This window comes from Bidens hawaiensis, unplaced genomic scaffold (assembly GCF_021521415.1).
Source record: "Bidens hawaiensis isolate Kalapana, Puna unplaced genomic scaffold, B.hawaiensis_p1.1 tig00008249_1, whole genome shotgun sequence".
NCBI lineage: Eukaryota > Viridiplantae > Streptophyta > Magnoliopsida > Asterales > Asteraceae > Bidens > Bidens hawaiensis.
In genome coordinates this window covers 1,146,883-1,152,946 of record NW_027491586.1, presented here as the reverse complement: position 1 = coordinate 1,152,946, position 6,064 = coordinate 1,146,883, and positions in this window count along the sequence as shown.

Below are 6,064 nucleotides of genomic sequence, written 5' to 3'. Positions count from 1 at the left end.
TTTTGGTTGTTCAAATCTTCAAGTATTGTGCTTAATTCAGTAGCAAACACTAGCGAAAAGCTCTGATACCACTTAAAAGACCTGGTTCTGGATCATATACATCATCATATACGTGTAAAACGATACGATACAGATCGATAATATTGTGTTTACTATACTACATCATATTGTGGAATCATATAATAAAGGAATTGATAGCATGCTCATTCATAAACATCATATATTGATATAACATTCAAAGTACAAAATGATTTCTCTCTTATCAGATTCTAAAAACAATATTTAAAATTATGATATTTCAGCATCCATTTATGCATGCATCCAATGTTCCGCATAAGTTTCCTGGTGTATAAGATTTATAAGCCGCGTATAAGTCTTATACGTTGGCTAACATATAAAGATTGTAAAAGTTTTCTACAATTGACATTTTCAGCCCCTATGCAATACATTATTGACATATTAAGCCCATAAGACTTAGCATTAGACAATAATGCTCTAACACAACTTACCCTCCATCTTACAAAATTTTATCTTTGGTTCTCGTAGAATTCCTTCCCAAAGAAACCACCATCGTACTCAACGTCGTTCATCTGGTTCTCATGATCGCCGTTTCGCTGCTAGGATCACCAAAGAATTTACTACCGCTATGTCTACCAACGTAACTCAGATCCAGAGTCTCAATTCATATGGTTCTGCTAAATCTGCGGCTCCGAACAACTTTCATTTCAAGAACCCCACTAGTACTAAACCACCCCAGTACCTTGGCGAGGAACATGCCACTAAACTCCCCCAATGGTTTGAGAAAACGGAAAACGTATTCATCCATTGCAAATGTCCGTACGTTAAGTGGACTAAGTGTGCCTCAAGTGTCTTTAATGAACAAGCTCCCACTTGGTGGAACACTTTTAAAACCAACCAAGAAACCGAGTTGGCTGTTGCCATGCCTTAGGATGAACTCAATGAAGCGTTGATGAAAGAGTTTTGCCTTGAACAGTAGTTGCAAAGGCTTGATACCGAGTTTTGGGAACTCCAAAAAATTGGTGGTGAAAAGTCTTCCTACACCAACCGTTTTACGAGCTCAATACAATAATGCCCCACCTCGTAACACCCGTGTCTCGTGGTACTCGGATATATATTTCTGGCTTGCCAACGATTTTCCGTGATGCTGTGGTTAGTCGTGACCCTCTCTCCATAGGTGAGGCTATGGACCTTGCTGCTTCCTTTCCGATGATCATGTTAGGGATGGAACCTTGTCCCAAAAACATTTCAAACCTATCCTTTACAAGACCAAAGTCGAGTGCTCAACTGATTCTAACCCAAACCTATTAAAAAATACATTTTCCCGCTAAAATAAAAACAGCAACAACAAACGTAAAGCCATCCATCAAAACTATATTGTTAACCAATCCGATCACCAACCTCAACAAAACCAAAATGCTCCGAACAAGATACCCTACACCTGACCTCATCCGATATGCTCCAAATCTAACCGTCATCATCCTGCCAAATCACTGTGCCATCTTTGTACCCAATTCAATCATTGCGGTCACCTTGCTAAGACTTGCCGCGTCCCCCTAATGCGTAAACTGTTCCACAATGTTATATGCCGCCTGCTCCTAGACCCGCTACTTCACCATATAATCAACCCGGTGCAACTACAACTCGTGCTTGTTACATTTGTGGAGACCCTAACCATCTCCCTGACATGTGCCTCCAGCTCGCTTATGCTCATCAAACCTAAGTCATGCCTACACCATACTATGCCACCCATGCTCACCAAACCCAGTTTATACTCACACCTTACTACACTACTCAAGCTTACTGAGTTCAAACATATCAACCCCAAGTCCCGTAAAGTTTTGTACCTCAAGCTTATGTTCCTCTAGTTCCTTAACACATGGCTCCTCCAACTACATCATTTCAAGTCCTGCTATCAAATCTCCTCCACCAAATCAAGTTGCTCAAGCATCCTAAAGTACAAATGGGCGTGCTCTTATGATGAATATTATGCAATCTCAAAACTTGAATTATGTGGTGAATGGTACGTTCCTTATTAATTATCATTTTTCTTTGGTGTTATTTGGTACTGGTGCAGATAAGAGTTTTATTTCCTTGGATTTTACATATAATAATGATAAGCCTTGGGATAAGTTATGTAAGCATTTTTCCGTAGAAGTAGCAAATGGGAACTCTATCGTTATTTATTATATACTTCGAGATTATGTCATAGCTCTTATTAAAGTCAAGTTCCGTATCGATCACATTCCTATGAAAATGGGTAGTTTCGACATCATCGTTGGAATGGATTGGCTCACTTTAAATCGTGTTAAAGTTGTATGTTTCTAGAAATTTCTTCGTATACCTTACAAAGATGGTTGTACTCTTAATTGTTTCGGTAATGCGCCTACCTTTAAGCATAACTTCAAGTCGCGTTTACAAGCTCAACGTTATTTGCGTAAGAAGTGTGTTGCTTTCTTAGCTCTCGTGGTGAATAAAGAACATAAAGAAAATAAGATTCAAGATATTTCGGTTGTGCAGGATTTTTCCGACGTCTTTCCAGATGATGTTTTCGGACTTCCTCGTATTCATCAAGTAGAATTTGGTATTGAACTTGTACCTGGAGCAACTTCCGTTGCCAACGCATCCCTTCGTCTTATACCTTCCAAAATGCAAGGACTTTCGTATAAATTACAAGAACTCTCGAACAAGGAATTTATTTGCCCAAGTTCTTCTCATTGGAGAGAACTAGTACTTTTTATGAAGAAATTAAATGGCAATTTTTGCATGCGAATCAATTATCGTGAGCTCAAAAAACTCACCATCAAGAACCGTTATCCGCTTCCTCGTATCGATGATCTTTTCAATCAACTTCAAGGTGTCGCATGCTACTCTGTTATGATTATAGATCTAATAATCTAAGATACTTGAGCACAAAACACAACAATGACTAGTCTAATCCTTTCAACGGATTAGTATCACCTTAATTGGAACCATATTTAAATTACATCTTCAATTAATATATGAAATGAATAAGTTTAATCAACATAATACATTTGAGCTAAATAAGAGGTTTCATGTGGAAGAACAATTTTGTATAATAAATATAATCATATGATTACAATCTATTACTCCTCGTCATACTTAAGTCATCATTCACTTTTAATTTTCCAGTACAAATGTACATGATTCAGGTGAGTATTGTGATGTGAAAGTGTTATTGAAGATGAGACTCTCATATTTAATATATAGAATTGTAAAACTACTGATGAGCTAAAGGTGATAGTGACATCAAACAAAAATAGTAACAAACTACTGATGAACTAAATACAAACAACTGCCTAATGAGAATTCTATGCTAACCACCGAACTCTGTTATAATAGTTGATGTTTAACCATTAGTTATTTGCCTTCAGCAGTTTGAATCTTCAATAGTTTGTAAAGCAGCTCTTGAGTATTCTGTTCTTTCATATCAGCAATTTGTCTCATCAGCACTTTAATAGCAATAGATAACAAAAGTTCTTAATGGAGAACATCTGATACTTTAGGCCATCAGTTGTTTGGTTATTGGCCATTAGTTCTTTTTCAGGTTCCACAATCTCCCCCTGAACTGATGATGCCAAAACCAATTATTCTTTTGCTTCATTGTTAAATTTTGATTGTCTTTTTTTAGCTGAGTCCTCGACAAACTTGAGAACTAAGTTCCCAAACTATCATTGTCTTCCATTTCCAATGGAAGGTCTATCAAACTACTCATTAGCTCTTCTCCCAACAAAGGTATATCTTGCAGATCAACCCTTTGTGTATTTCCAGAATCAAATCCAATGTTACAAAGTAGCAGTTTTTCATTTTGCTCCATTTAATAACTTTACGACATTATTGTTCCTGAGCGGTAGTAGAAGTGGTAGCTAATGTAGATAAAATGAAGGATTCCAATTAATATCAAGTGCAAATCCCATCTTTGAATCTATGATTAAACCTTCAATGGCTTGTCGTTCTTCTTCTTCTTTTATCAGTTTTCTTCATCTGGCTTGCAGGGCATTTTTTCTTATAATGATGCTTCTTTGTGCAGAGCTTGGACTCCAAGCAGTTGTTTTGACAGCTCTTTGTGACATAGGAATTTTTCTTATTGACAAAGCTTTTGGTTCAGGTTACTTGGATATTTTTTCTCTCTTACATGAGATCTTTGTAAGCAACCCTTAGCTTGTCAATTCCCCATCTGGTAGTCTCTTTTCTTGGGTGGAAACTAGCCTTAGATATTCCATCTTCAACATCAGGATTTCTCTTTGTGTCTCTTCTGAAATCCTTGAGATGACTACATCCCAATATGCTTCGAGATGTTTGTGATTGGGTCTTGTTGAATGAGCCTACCAATTCTTCCACATTCAGCTTGAAGTTCATCATAAGACCATTCTCTGAACTTCTATGGAGTAAATTTGTACTTGGCATTTTCTTTTAGACAGATTATAATATTTTTCTTGCTTTCATCAATAGTTTTTTTTAGCTATTGGTCTTTCAGAGACAATTAGGCTTCTTTTTTTTATGAGATATAAGGTCATTAACATTATTTATCTTGTATATCTTTATTGGTGGAACCTTTGTTCATCATCTACAAGTTCGGTTAAAATAAGCTTCCTCCTCTTCAAACTGCTGTCAGAGCCCTTTGTTTGACTGGGCTTTAACTTCAAGGGTTCAACTGCTATTGGAATAGGACAAGGCTTCAACTACTGTTGGAATAGGAGTTGGTTCTTGTGTTACCTTGGATGCATAAAAAATATCTTAAACTAATGTTGGTTCTTGTGGAGCACTAAGTGTTTAATTCAAATCAGCATCATTAGTTTGATGAGCTGCTGGTCTTGAATCAGCTAAGACTGTATAAGCTGATTGATCATCAACGATTTTATTATCTGCCAACATATCTTTACCTTCTTTAGTAGTTCGGGTAGCTACTAGTCTTGTCTTTGTTTTACCAACCCTTCTACCACATTTGGAAGTGGTGATAAGCCTTTTTGTTCTAAAAGACCCTGATTTGAATGGTTTTTTTGTTAACTTTCTCACCAAGGCCTTTTCTTTGAATTCCCTTTCATTCTGTAGCATTTCCTTTAATTTTCCAGCTTCTTCGGCAGTTTTGTAGGTTGACTTATTTGGTGTCTTTTCAGCTACCTATCTTGAAGCTTCAAGGACATTCTCCCCCTATTTGCCATCTACAGCAGCCTAGGCCTGCTCTGGAAACCATGGCGCATAGGGAGCAATTTCAGTGAGTTCTGCTAATTGGTTCCCCTGATCCACAATGCGCTTTCTTACTTTAGTACTAAGAACGTTTAATGAGTTTCTAGGCATGGTGGTATCAGTATTGACTATAGTTTGGAAATTTTAAAATTGAGAAGTAATGAAGGATATTAGCTCAGCAAACTCTAGGTTAGAGGTGGTAATACCCTCTTATGAGCTGGAGTGTTGGGTGGCTGGTGGATTTTTAGTGACTAGATGTTGAATACATGTTGGAATTCACTCCATATGGAGGCCAACAATTGGGTATTATCATGGCTTTGTTAGACTTAAGGTTGACTCATGTTTGAAATAAGCTTTTTGAGCTCCATGATTTCAGTGTTCAAAGCTAGAACTTGTGCCATCAAATTCTAAATTGTTTTAGCATCAACTAAATTAATAGTCTCATATGTTTTCTTGTCATCAGTAGTTTTACGTTTATCAGTAGTTTTACCTGAATCAAACTCAAAATTTGCATCTCGAAATTGATCAGATGCCCCTTTTTTTGATATTGGGGACTTCTAACTGGATAAAATATCAATATTTCAGCAGTTGTTACAAGGATTGGAGTCTAACAGTGCTTGTTTTCCGGAAGACATTTCATTAAAAAGACGTCTGGCGCCCTCTTTTCCTAGAATCCTTGTCCATACCACTTCCCCCGCCTATTCTCCTCTTCTTCTTATTTTTTCATCATCGGACAACACAAAACTCCTCCACCCTAGCCTCCTCCACCCACCACCGACGGCCACCCTCCACTGCCACCGCATCTCTCTCTCTCTCTCCACCACAGATCCCCGGTCTC